Source organism: Anolis carolinensis, chromosome 1 (assembly GCF_035594765.1).
Source record: "Anolis carolinensis isolate JA03-04 chromosome 1, rAnoCar3.1.pri, whole genome shotgun sequence".
Taxonomy (NCBI): domain Eukaryota; kingdom Metazoa; phylum Chordata; class Lepidosauria; order Squamata; family Dactyloidae; genus Anolis; species Anolis carolinensis.
The window spans coordinates 44,689,846-44,704,295 of record NC_085841.1 but is presented as its reverse complement, the minus strand read 5'-3'; the positions used below and the strand labels follow the sequence as shown (position 1 = coordinate 44,704,295).

The following is a 14,450-nucleotide window of genomic DNA, read 5'->3' as shown; positions in this document are numbered from 1 at the left end:
CCACAGTATCCATTCAAGTTCATGTAGCGTGGTATGGAGACCTGTATTGGGGGGAGGGAGGGTGCGAATCTGGGCCCCTGGGAGTCGTAGTCCTCCCTCCCTCCCTCCCCGGGAGCAGCCGAGGACGGGCCTGGCCCACACCCCCTCACATCCCGGGCCTCTTCCTCCTCACCGCCGGGCCCCTCTATGTCTCTCTCGGTCTCTCCATTCCCGGCTCCATCCGCCGCCTTCCCGCCTCACAGAGAGACACCAGGCCTGAGCTGAGGCGAGGCGGCGGCGGCGGCCATTTCCCCCCTCCGTCTTCCTCCTCCTCCTCCTCGGCCTCCTTCCCCCTCGCCCCCTCCCATTGGCTGAGCCCGTGACGCCCCTTTTGCTGAGGGGCAAAAGGAAAGGGCCTGAATGGTGGGAGTTTGGGTGATTTGCAAAAGCTTTTTTTTCCTAACAAAAAAACGACGAAATAAGAAAAAACGGCCTCTCGCGATTCGAAACCGCGATATCCAGACGTGTGGACAATCAAGGCCGTATATTGCTTCAAAACAAACGAAAATAACGAATTAATAACGGGTAACGGGGAAATCGAATTATTTGAGCAAGCCTAACTATTACCCCACCTTAACTGCCACGATTCCATCCTTTGGAATGCTAGCATTTGTAGTATGATGAGGCACTGAAACACTCTGGTTTAGAATTCTATATCACTCTTCCTAAACGGCCCATCCCAGAATTCTGCAGTTTATGGAATTCCCTCCCAAAAGAGACTAGGATGGCCCCATCCCAGCTTGCCTTCTGCAAGTAGGTAAAGTCTTTTCTTTACCAGCAACATTTGGGGAAGGATAAGAGGCAGCCTGCTGAGGAAGTGTGAGTGGGATTCAGGGGATGGGGGCTGTGGGTTTTTAGCACAACTGTATGTATTGTAATTTAACTGTATTTTAAAATAAATCAACAAAATACTATTTAATTATGTGTGTTTTTTAAATTTTTTGCATTCACTTTGTTTTATATTATGACCAAAGTGTGTGGTTGTTAGCCACCTTGAGTCTCTATAAGGAGAAAGGTGGGGTATAAATAAAGTAAGCAAGGACCTCTTCACAAGGCTCTTTTGGGCTGTGCTGTTGCGCTACTAAAGGGAAGATGTGCAGGGCAGCTTGTGGCACCCTGTGCACCCTCCCTTATAGCCTCATAACATGGTGGGGATTGGCACAGTTTCTCCCCCACCATCAGATGGCAAAAATGGGAGGAAAGTGTGGGTAGCTCAGTCGGAGCTACCTAAACAACACTTTCCTCCCCTTAGTGGTGGAGGAAGCGCTTTTCAGTGCTTCCACCCCAGTTTGGGAGGAGTGTGGGTGGGGCCTGCTGTGCATCATGTGAGGGCACATAACAGGCCCCATCCAAACCATGCATAAAAGCAGAGAAATTGGGGGAAAAATGCTTCCCGTGAAGAGGTCCTAAGTAAGTAAGCAAATGATTCCGTAGGATAAAACCATGGCAGTTAAAGTAGAATAATAGTGTTATTTATTTATTTATTTGTTTATTACAATATTTATATCCCACCCTTCTCACCCAACAGGGGACTCAGGGCGGCTTAAAATAAAACACACATATAAAAACTGTACAATACACTATAAATCGGTTAAAAATTAACTTACATAAGACATTCATAAAACGCATTATAAATCCATATTGTGAATGGCCCCCATTTAGAGAGCCATATTATATTTTATATACTGAAGTAAATTTTATATTTTGCATCTATAATAGCAAACCAGGACATTCCATGCAATTTCCTTCCTTCTTTCTTTCTTTCTTTCTTTCTTTCTTTCTTTCTTTCTTTCTTTCTTTCTTTCTTTCTTTCTTTCTTTCGTTCTTAGTTATCATAACTGAGTAGCCTGAAGTGTACCATTTTCAACAATTCCACATAGAAATGTTGGTATAAAATAGCAATGGATGACTTTCTCAGCAATTGTGACAATATACAGACAAGCTTCTCTGTGTATTCTTTTGAAGTTTGCGTCAATGACTTAAAACTGAGACAATTACTCTGCTAGTTAAAAATTCTTCAGATTTAATATTTAAAATGTATCCCTGAATTATAGTTTGAAGTGAATGTTGAAAATTTGCCAACATTTTCAATTTATGCAAAACTGGGTTAAATCTGAAAGAGTTTTCTTTGCTGCAGATTCTCTCTGAAATGGTGCCTGAGATCTGGTTCACTTTCAGCTGCATGGAATACCTTCAACAAGCAATTTCCCAAACATACAGCTTTGAGTCTGAGAACCCATATGGTCCTGTGGGAGAGAGTTCCACTGCCGAACAGCTCTCACAGTGAGGAAGTTCTTCCTAGTGTTCAGGTGGAATCTCCTTTCCTGTAGTTTGAAGCCATTGTTCCATGTCCTAGTCTCCAGGGCAGCAGCAAACAAGCTTGCTCCCTCCTCCCTATGACTTCCCCTCACATATTTGTACATGGCTAACATGTCTCCTCTCAGCCTTTTCTTCTGCAGGCTAAACATACCCAGCTCTTTAAGCCGCTCCTCATAGGGCTTGTTCTCCAGACCCTTGATCATTTTAGTCGCCCTCCTCTGGATACTTTCCAGCTTGTCAACATCTCCCTTCAACTGTAGTGCCCAGAATTGGACACAGTATTCCAGGTGTGGTCTGACCAAGGCAGAATAGAGGGGTAGCATGACTTCAATGGATCTAGACGATATACCCCTATTTATACAAGCCAAAATCCCATTGGCTTTTTTCACTGCCGCATCACATTGTAGGCTCATGTTTAACTTGTTGTTCATGAGGACTACAAGGTTTTGTTCACACATACTGCTGTCGAGGCAGGCATTGTCCCCCATTCTTCACATTTCATTTTTTTCTGCCTAAGTGAAGTATCTTGCATTTGTCCCTGTTGAACTTCATTTTGTTAGTTTCAGCCCATCTCTCTAATCTGTCAAGATCATTTTGAATTCTGCTCCTGTCTTCTGGAGTGTTAGCTATACCTCCCAGTTTTGTGTCATCTGCAAACTTGATGATCATGCCTTCTAACCCTTCGTTTAAGTCGTTAATAAAGATGTTGAATAGAACCGGGCCCAGGACGGAACCCTGTGGCACTCCACTCGTGACTTCTTTCCAAGATGAAGACAACGCATAGGTGAGCACCCTTTAGGTTCATTTGCTTAACCAATTACAGATCCACCTAACTGTAGTTTTGCCTAGCCCACATTTGACTAGCTTGTTTGCCAGAAGGTCACGGGGGACCTTGTTGAAGGCCTTACGGAAATCCAGATAGGCTACATCCACAGCATGACTTATTTTTTGTAAATTCGTGTTGGCTATTAGCATTGACCGCATTTGTTTCTAGATGTTTGCAGACCACTTCCTTGAGGATCTTTTCCAGAATCTTGCCTGGTATCGACTTGAGGCTAACTGAATGGTAATTGTTTGGGTCACCCTTTTTTCCCTTCTTGAAGATAGGGACCATATTTGCCCTCCTTCAATCTATTGGGACTTCTCCCATTCTCCAAGAACTCTCAAAAATGATTGCTAGTGTTTCTGAAATAACTTCCGCTAGTTCCTTCAATACTCTTGGGTGTAGTTGATCCAGCCCTGGAGACTTAAATTCATATAGAGTGGCCAGGTGTTCCTGGACAACTTCTTTCCCTATTTGGGGTTGGATTTCCCCTAATCCTTCATCCACTCCATGTTGCTGAGGTTGAGACTAGCTTTCGTTTTGTGAGAAGACTGAGGCAAAGAAGGCATTAAATAGTTCTGCCTTTTCCCTATCCCCTGTCAGAATTTCCCCACCTTCTCCTCTATCGCCTCCTTGTTCTTCCTTTTCCTACCGACATAAGCAAAGAAGCCGTTTTAATTGTTTTTAATGTCTCTGGCAAGCCTGAGCTCGTTTTGCGCTTTAGCCTTGTGAATCTTTTCCCTACAGGAGTTGGCTATTCGTTTGATTTCTTCTTTGGTGATTTCTCCCTTTTTCCACTTCTTGTGCATGTCTTTTTTAAGTCTTAGACCAGTTAGAAGTTCTTTGGACATCCATTTTGGCTTCTTCACACTTGTCTTGTTTTTACTCTTTGTTTGCATTTGCACCTTGAGTATTTCACTTTTGAAAAACTCCCATCTATCCTTAACTCCCTTGTCTTTTAGTACTGACATCCATGGAATGCCGCTCAGTATTTCCTTCATTTTTTTGAAGTCAGCTCTCCTAAAGTCCAGAATGCGGCCTTCCATTGTATTGCAAACTGCAGGAGCACATCGTCACTTGCCCCTAAGGATCCGACTGCTTCAACTGCATTGATCTGGTCCTCTGCGTTTGTTAGGATGAGATCAAGGGTAGCCGATCCCCTTGTTGCCACGTCTACCTTCAGGACCATAAAATTGTCTGCAAGGCAAGTGAGGAATTTGTTGGACTTTGTACTCTTGGCCGAGTTTTTTTTCCAGCAGTTATCAGGATAGTTGAAATCGCCCATGACTACTATATCTCTTCTTTGTGCCTGTTTGGTCAGCTGCTGAAAGAAGTCTTCATCAAATTCTTCATCCTGGTTCGGAGGTCTGTAGTAGACACCCACGACGAGATCTTTTTGAGTCCTGGTTCCCTTGATTCTTATCCAGATGCTTTCAAGCTGGTTTCCTGGATTGCCATCTTGCATCTCTTCTGCAACGTAAATGTTTTTGACATATAGGGCTACTCCCCCTCTCTTGAATAGCTACATTCCATTGGACTCCATCTCTTCAAGCATTGGTGACCAAGTCATCATAGAATCATAGAATAATAGAGTTGGAAGAGACCACATGGGCCATCTAGTCCAACCCGATTTGCAGAAAAACACAATCAAAGCAGCCCCAACAGATGGCTATCCAGCCTTTGTTTAAAAGCCTCCAATGAAGGAGCTTCCACCACACAGAGTTCCACTGCTGAACAGCTCTATAGTCAGGGAGTTCTTCCTAATGTTCAGGGGGAATATCCTCTCCAGTAATTTGAACCCATTGCTTCAAGTCCTAGTTTCCAGAGCAGCATAAAACAAGCCTGCTTCCTCTTCCTTCTGACATCCTTTCACATATTTATACCCCTCAACTTTCTCTTCTGCAAGTGAAACATGCCCAGCTCTTTAAGCCATTCCTCATAGGGCATGGTCTCCAGACCTTTGATCATTTTAGTTGCCTTGTTCTGGACACATTCCAGCTTGTCAATATCTCTTTTAAATTGTGGAGCCCAGAACTGGACACAGTATTCCAGGTGAGGTCTTACCAAAGTGGAATAAAGAGGCACCATGACTTCACTTGATCTAAACACAATACCCCTTTTGAAGCAGCCCAAAATCCCATTGGCCTTTTTAGCTGCTGCATCACACTGTTGGCTCATGTTCAACTTGTCCACAAAAATGCCAAGATCTTTCTCGCATGGACTGTTGTCAAGCCAGGCATCACCCATCCTGTATCTTTCCATTTCATTTTTTTTTTGCCTATGTGTAGTATTTTACATTTCTCCTTGTTGAAAATTATTTTGTTAGTTTTGGTCCAGCTCTCTAATTTGTTGAGTGTCATCTGCAAACCTGATAAGTATAGCCTCTAAACCTTCATCTAAGTGATCAATAAAGATGTTGAACAACAGGCGCAGGACAGAACCTTGTGGCACTCCAGTATTCAGTTCCTTCCAGGATGAAGATGAACAATTGGTTAGCATCCTTTGGGTTCAATCACTTAACCAATTACAAATCCACCTAACAGTAGTATTATCTAGCCACATTTTATTACTTTGTTTGCAAGAAGATCATAAGGAAGGCCTTACGAAAATCAAGATATGCTACATCCACAGCATTCCCTTCATCTACCAAGCTTGTAACCCTACTGAAAAAAAGAGAGATAAAATTAGTTTGGCATGACTTGTTTTTGAGACATCCATGTTGACTTTTAGTGGCATAGTTTTCTAAGTGATTAAAGATTAATGATCTGCCCCAGAATCTTTCCTACTATTGATGTCAAACTGACTGGACAGTAACTGTTTGGGTCCTCTTTTTTCCCTTCTTGAAGATAGGGACAACATTTGCCCTCCTCTAGTCTGCTGGGACTTCTCCTGTTCTCCAAGAATTCTCAAAGATTATTACTGATGGTTCTGAAATGACTTCTACTAGTTCATTTAATATTCTTGGATTTAGTTTATCTAGCCCTGGTGACTTGAATTCATCATGAATCCATAAACCCCTTTTGATATGCTATACTTCACATATTCATTATTATATACTTTCTTTTTAAAATAATTTTTATTGTTTTATAGTGTGTATAAAAATAAAACAGAGTAAAAAGAAAAAAACCAGAAAAAAGAAAAAATACAACAGAATAAGCAAGTTTATACAATGGCATACAGTCAGCACCCGTTAAACATGTGAAAAATCAAATTTGGCTGTACAGTTATTACAGCCTAGAGGGATAAGAAATGTTAAGGTATAATGACTTTCAGCAGATTGTGTGAAACCCATTTGGTGTCATCGTCTACTGTTTTCCAATAAAAAGGGGGAAAGAAAAAAAGCCCAATGAATTTCAAGTAGACTCTCTTCAAGTGCTAACACAAAAACACAGATATAAATCCACTTCGTATATTAATAGGAACATAAGAAAATTTCTTATAGTGTCTAAAACATACAGATCACACTATTCTATATATCACAATGCATATACATATATTTAGACATGAATTCCTGGAATTGTGCAATATGCTGCTCATTCTCCAAAGAAATGTACCAATAAGCAAAGAGAACCAGAAACAATAATTGCTGGATATTTATATGCAAGAAAGTCAGGAAAGAAGAAGAACCAATACTATACTATCATATTTTCACAATAAACTTTGTATTGGATATTATAAATGTAAATCTTCATTTAGACCTGTAGGCTTTAGTGGATGTAATATTTGAATCCATTCTATCTCTATTTTCTTTAGAGTATATTCATTGTGATTGTGGATAAAAACATAGAAAAATGATAAATCCATAATTACAAGATCCTCTTGCCACAATGATCTACAAATAAAAGACTTGACTATTATCATATTTTGTAGAAGTGATCCCAGTCATTTCATTGTGTGATGTATGAAGCAGTACCGCCTGTTTGTAAGTTTCTGCCATACGTTATTGTTTACTCTGTCCGTTTACAAAACCTGTCATTTGCTGTGTTAAATAGAAGATGCTAGGGACGGAACATATATGCAAAGCATATTACCCTTCCCTACTCTTTTGTCAGAGAAGCCCAATACAATTGTGGAAACCATCTGTGATATAATCACCTAACTGGCTCCAATTTTCTACACCTGCACAGTATGGGTTTTTAAAAATCGCTGTTGCTTATTTCACTTCTGTACTAATAATTACCATGAGTAAACCCCACAGGAGTATATTGGGCGTACTTTGGAAGAGACGTAGGACTATATTGTTAAATTGCTGGAGGATCATTATAGGACCAAGGTCTTCATATTGGATAGCACTGCCTTGAGACAATGCCTTCATTTGGCCTGTGTTTGGCCCCCTTGTTTGATGATGTGCTGAGCAATTCACAAGAAGCCTAAAGCAATATTTAAACTTCTGTCTCCTTTTTATAATTCTTAGAAGCTGGACTTGATTTGCATCAGTGCCTGCGACACAAAAGACTTCATACTTCATTATCAAGCTCTTTTGCTGTCCAGTCTAGCAAAATAGGCTATTATCTACATGCATCATTTTATTCCCTTATACCTGTCTGGCTGGAGGCACAGATAATGATAACAAACTGCTTGAAGCCAGTAATATACAGCAATTTAGTGGTAATGGACCTCAAAGTTTTCTGGTACAGAGAGATGACATGTTTTTGAAAACTGAGAAATAAGGTGAAGGACAAATATTGGTGTTATTCCCAGTCCGCAGTTGCTGATAATAGACATATTTTCTCAATTCACATTGGTAGACATGTAGGAATTTTTTGGGATTCTTGGTAGCATAAATTAAGCATGCTTCACACAGAAGCTGGAGGAGAGGATTACTGTAAGTAATGTCCTTCTATATTTTTATGTTTCTGTTTTCAGAGCCCTAGAATGGCATGAACTGCATGATGGTGAAATTGAGTAATTCGCCAAGTTTTGTCTTCATCATTCATCTCAACTGGTGATAAACCTGAATACAATATCCCATTATAGGGAATAGTCATATACCTCTGGCTGAAAGCAAAGTATTACTCACTTTATCACCTTTGCCATTAATCTTTTCCAGCTTGGATCTGAAGAAAATCAATATTGTTCTTGCTATCTTTGAACCATCTCTCAAAGGTAGAATCCTAAGAATTTCAGATTTTCATTTTGATTGCTTGCCTATCTCCTTTGCTGTTGGTGAAATTGCATCAGACAATTGCAACAACCCAATCAAAGTCAATGATACACGTGCTGGGTGACAGTTGATTATTGAGGATTTGAATGGATGAGGCTCGGTTTCACTTTCTCAACTTCTGTTAAATATGTGAATAAATTATTCAGTTTGAACAAGTTCTTCTAAAAATGACCCCTTTAATTTCTTACATAGACATGCTTAATCACAGGAATAATAGCTGCAATCTGATACATTGACCCTGCTAAATCAATCGAACTTTTCATGATATGTAACGTTGAGATATTTTCTTCAGTGTTTAAACTTTGAAATATTCACAGCCCTTTCTGTTAAATCCACTGATATCCAAAATACCTCTCCAAAATCCCCAGTGAGGTCCAGAGAGGCCTATAATTCTTGACCCAGATCTCATAAACTCAACAAATGGCATCTTTATTTCAGTGAACGTGTCCCCTTTTTGTCAATTTAACATCTTATTCCTTTTTTGTGGTTTTGTATTTTCATTCAAAGTCAGATCCTGCATTTTCCTCCAGACGATAAATGTGTTTCTATTTACTGTAGACTTCCAATTAATCTTGCTAAAGACAACCACAAAGAAATAAGTTTTATCCTTATGACTCTTTTTTTTTCATGGAAAGTGATAATAGTAAAAGTCTAATGTTTTTTGTTTAGTGATCATATTGTATTTCCTTGCTATATAACTTTTAAAGCTGAGAAAACTGCTAGGAAACAAGAACAAGTGTAAGTAATTAAGCACCATATATGTGAATCTTAAAAATTCAAATGTAGATTGAAGAGTGAATCATACAATACCACCTGTCCAGATGGACAATAAAACCCTTTTCACTTTTCCGCACTTGCAAATTGTTTTAATCTCTAGTTCTCTGACTTGGATCTATAAAGACTTCTGTGAATTAGAGTAAGCTTTTTTTTTTTAAAAAAAAAAAAATAAGACAGATACCTCACCTTGCTGAGGGGCAGTTTTTTTAAAAGGCAAAAGTAGAATAAAAAAACACTGATTATCAATGTTATGGGGTAAGGAGTAAAGAATTGGAATACAGGAAGTCCCTGAGTTATAAACATCTGACTTACAAATGATTCGTAGTTAAGAATCTACCCCTAGAAAGGAAAATTCACCCCTGAAAGAGTTATCATGGGGAAAAGGTCTCTCCACTGAAGCTTTTTCACCAATACTTGTTTCCACAACAACCAAATTTTTGGAAAATTCAATTATCACAAGGACAGAAAGTGAGGTAAAAATCTTCTGAACAGAGGCACAGACAATAAAAGACACCCTCCCCTTTGCTTTCCAAAGTGTGTGTGTGTGTGTGTGTATAGAGAAAGGAGAGATAGTTGGAGTTATACTTAAAATGTACCTGTTCCAACATGCAAACAAATTCAACTTAAGAACAAACCTACAGAACTTATCTTGTTTGTAACTTGGGGACTACCTGGACATGAAAAGCAAAATAACACTGTCAGCCTCCTCAATTTAAAGCTGGTGTATTCTTTGTGCTGTAGAGTGAGTGATAAAAAAATAAAGCAAATTACAAAAAAATCACCAAGGAACAATTTTTGCTGCTTCTAAGAAAAGGATAGTTATATTATTTTTAATTTATTCTTTTTATTTCCTCTTGAGTTCTGAAGCCTGAAAATGAAGTTCTCTGAGCAGCCAAATGTACAAACTTGCCTACTGACTGTGTAGTAGGATTATGCAGCATAATACGTTATGTTGATTGAAGGGACGTCCTCTTTACCAGTAATAAGTATTTGCAGCCCTGGGCCCAGCTCTGGCAATATATATTACAGAGCTCAGGAATGTGGTCATTATTTTATCTTAGCTGCAAAATTACTTTTATTGAATTGCAGTTAAAATATCCTTAAAGCAAGATTTTACATATTACTTTGGTGTCTGAGATAGGAGGATGGTGATACTGTTCAGAACACAAAAGGTTTATTTTCCAGGTTTCTCAGAAATATTGTCATGGATAACTAGGACAGCGGATTTAGAGGATTGGTTCCTGGCAAGCACAAGCCGGACCAGGATAGGGAAACACTTATCGGGTTGAAGACAAGCCACAGAGTTTTATTCAATCTAATTAAATGGGATGCAAGTGCAAACAGAAGCTTCAAGATGTACAAGCATAAACATACATAGAAAAGCAATATTTCTTATACAGCATGACAGCTATTCAAAACTCCTGCTCCCCTCCCTGATTGGCTGAGAGAGGGGCCGGTCTGGATCTGTGTACTGATTGGCTGAGGGCACTGCTGATGTCACTGCCTCCAGGTAGGGATTCCCTTTTGTGAGGGAATAACGGTCTGGGATTCACTGGCAGGTAAACAAATCAGCTGATGGGACGTCCCCTGAAAGTGGGTGTCCTTTGTGAAGACAGAGTAAAAGAAATGATAATGAGCTTTTTGATTAGCTCAATAGTCCAGTTCTGTATCTGAGCCTCTGTTTCTGCAGTCAGCAATCTCTCAGCCCAAGTGGACTATTTAACTAAACAAGTATCTGCTGGCTTATTTGGTATGACATGGGAAGCTGTCTCTTTGTATACACATGCACAGCCAGAGGGATTTGCCCAACCTTTCCTGTTCAGAAAGTGCCTCAGCAAGGTTACAAACAGGTGATTGTCTCTGGGCTTGATCTTGCTACATTTTACAGGAAATCATACATTTCATGCAAAGAAATTGATACAATATATATATAACGATAGAAGTTAGGCCGAAAGTTAGAATAAAAAAGATACATTTTATTAAAGGGCTAAAATGATAAAGTCTTTGTGGGGAAGGAGCTGTTGCTGGTCCACTCCCAACCTCCAATGTTTTGAAATAGCAAAAGTTCAAAAAAGTCTTGTAAATAATAAAAATAATATATTTATTTTCCTTGGAAAACTGTATATTTATGGGGGGGGGGGTCATAGCTCGACAACAGTATGAAGAAACTTAGAATGCCACCCATAGGGTTCCCAGGCCGGCTTCAATTTGATGACTGGCCAAGCAAAAAAAAAAATCCTTTTTGGACTACAGCCTGAATCTTATTAGTTAGTTCTAAGTAGAAAGGATATCTTAAATATATGTTATGATTGAGCCTCATGGCTCTGTTACTGACAGACGTGGGCGTAAGACTCCTCGAGAGTCAGATACTCTCGAGGAGCGAGAAAGAAAAAGACTGCGAGACATTTTTGCAGCACCATCTGACGAAGAGTCTTTTGAGGGGTTTACGGAGAGAATGGAGGAGGGGCTGGTTAGCTCGGAGGAGGATGAGATGGATTGGACTCGGGTGAGGGAGGAATTGGGTGCCACTGGCCATGATGGGATAGAAGATGAATGGGGACCTTCAGGATTAGACCCATGGTCTAGCTGGAGGGATGGGACGGGATCCACAGCTGGAGATGCTGTGGGGCGTAGTCAGAGGTGTTCCAGCTCTGATGAGGAAAGTGATGAGGAAACGCCCGGGTTAAGGAGGACAGCTGACAGTGATGAGGATTTGTAACTGGCATAAAATGGGGCTTGGGAGCAATTGCAAATTGCGTTGGGCAAGGTAATCTGGACGAACGCTTGGGATCTGTGTGGGACGCTTTCCTGAAGACTGGTGTGTTTTCGTGTGCTGATACGTAAGTTGTTTTGGAATTCAGGGTCAGACGGCGGGAGGAATTGTGTGGGCATTTGTTTGTGCAAACCTGTGCTTACTCTTATTAGCTTGACCTTCCGTCGTCTTCTTGACGGACGCCATCTCCTGCTTTGAAACTCGGACTGAACTGACCACGGCTTGACTTCCCCCTTCTTGGACTTGGAAACTACAAACGTCTGCTTCTGGCTTTGATCTACGGAAAGGAACTGGGTCTACTCTACTGCTGCAATCCTTGGCTGATCTGTTCGTGTTGGAAATCCTGTCTGCTGTGTGTGTGGGAGCGACGCAAGTTACTCTAAGCACAGTGTTGGCAGCAGAGAGGAATCTGCTGCCAATTAGTTGCATTCTTTTGTATCTTTTGTTCCTCGGCTTTTGTTTTGTTTATCCCCAGGCTGAAGCAAGCAGTTTGTTTTTACCCGGATTAAACTCCGGTTTAATCCGGTTTATCTTTTGAACGTTTTTCCTTGTCCCTTTTTGCTCCTAAAGGCTAATACTGCCTGGCCCTTGTATTTTACGGGCATTTTTGAGTTCTGTAATCCAATAAACTCTGTTATCTTGAATCTTGTGGCGTTCTGTCCTTGACAATATATGTTTGAATTTAATATTATTCATATAGGTATATTCCATTGATTACACTCTACTTGGGAATATTGCTCTTTATATCCTTTGGCCCAAATAGACATGTTGTATGTATGATTACAGGAACTCATCTATACTGTAGAAAAGATACGACTTGACACCATTTTAACTGGGAAGGTTTAACCATAGTAGTTTTGCAAGATCTTTAATTTTCTCTACCAAAGAGTGCTAGTGCCTAGAGCTTCCAGGGTTCCATAGTTTTGAGCCATGGCAGTAAAGATGGTGCCAAACTGCATTAATTCTACAGTGTAGGTGCATCTGAAGAGTCATTGTTCAAAAGAAGCATTTTGCCTACACTTCCTATGGGATTTTCTTCTGGATAAAATTATGATAGAAACAGGACAATGAAGATGGTAATAGGACTATGCTATATGCCTTTTGGAACCATTGTTGTAATTTAATCTGCAGATGACTGTAGAGAAGCTAAGTGTCACTAACTCTAAGGATTTTGAGTGCAGAAGAAATTTGTATATTGGATATATAGCTGGCTGTTTGAAGGAAGGAAACTAGCCCTGTGGGAATGGATATGGCCATGATTAATTTGGCCATTTCTTCAGTCCCTTACTCAAAATGATCCTTTTGCAAACTACTTCTGGGTTATGAAGGCTCTTGTAGCATTCCCAGAAGAGATATGCAACAAATCTCTTGCACTGCTATAGTGCTAGAGCTTTTCTGTATACACAATGTAATTGTTATGTTGGAAGATTCTCTGGGGACTTGCCAGACGATAGGAATGTAAATCTTGATTATTTCAACCCCACATGCAAAACTGAATAATTTCAAAAATATTCATCTCCATTCTCCAAGGATGCAAAGGTTTTTGTGCATGGTCAAAGATTATGCATACAATGGGACTTTAGTCAGTAAGAGTTGTTTGTGTAAAAACAAACAAACAAACAAAAAATAACCCCAATGCAAAACAGACTTTTTTTTCCTTGTGCAAAAAATGTATTTTGGGGACAGAACTCATGCTTAATTCACAAAATCCCACAGAAGCTAAGACATTTGTGTAATTTATATAAATGTACATAATTTGCCCAAATCCATGCAGAATGGCAAAGCAGAGTTAAAATTGTATTCTCTTGCTACCTAATCATTTTGTTGAGCAATCCATGTATTTTGTACCCTGTGCTTAAATATAGCTCAGAAAAGAGACCATCTGCACTAAAACTGTGCAAAATTCCTTTCTCCTGAAAGATAGTTTCAAAGAATCACATAGCTCAGTGGTTTTCAACCTGTGGGTCCCCAGATGTTTTGGCCTTCAACTCCCAGAAATCCTAACAGAGAGTTGTAGGCCAAAAACATCTGGGGACCCACAGGTTGAGAACCACTGATGTAGCTGTTCTCCTTTCCCCTACATCTTGAGACATCTGTTTGTTTGTTTTTGCCTCAAAAATGTTAATATTGATAAGTATTCTTCATATCCTTATAAGGTGTTTCAGTTACTCAGTCTTTTATCTATTCAGATTCAAATTAGTCTCGACTGTAACTACACAATTATCATTATGTTTATTTATATCCCACTCTTTTCCCCAGCATTCAGTCCCAGAGCAGCTGACAATTTAAGAAGCAATACAATTAAAAACATACAAAAGGTAGATATTAAAATAGAAGTACACTCAATGCAATTATTAAAACAGTTAAGTTAAATTGCAATTAAAAATATAAAAACCTCTTTCAAGCAATTCAATTAAAACAATGAAATTAAAGCAATTAATGTGTTGGCTAGAATGTAGTAATCTTTTGCACTTCTCCAAACATTCTTATTCACTTCATTTAAAAATGCAGTTAAAATATGTTTCTTTTGGGGGAAATATGTTTGGAAATGAGAA

General features: G+C 39.6%; 1 long non-coding RNA gene across 1 annotated transcript; it reads left to right on the top strand.

Annotated features, from left to right (window-relative positions):
• The first annotated feature begins 11,262 nt into the window (after positions 1 to 11,262).
• LOC134297029 (uncharacterized) lies at positions 11,263 to 12,539 on the top strand. Its single transcript, XR_010003768.1, has 2 exons — positions 11,263 to 11,962; positions 12,048 to 12,539. It is a non-coding gene; the product is annotated as an uncharacterized LOC134297029 (long non-coding RNA).
• The last annotated feature ends 1,911 nt before the right edge of the window (positions 12,540 to 14,450 follow it).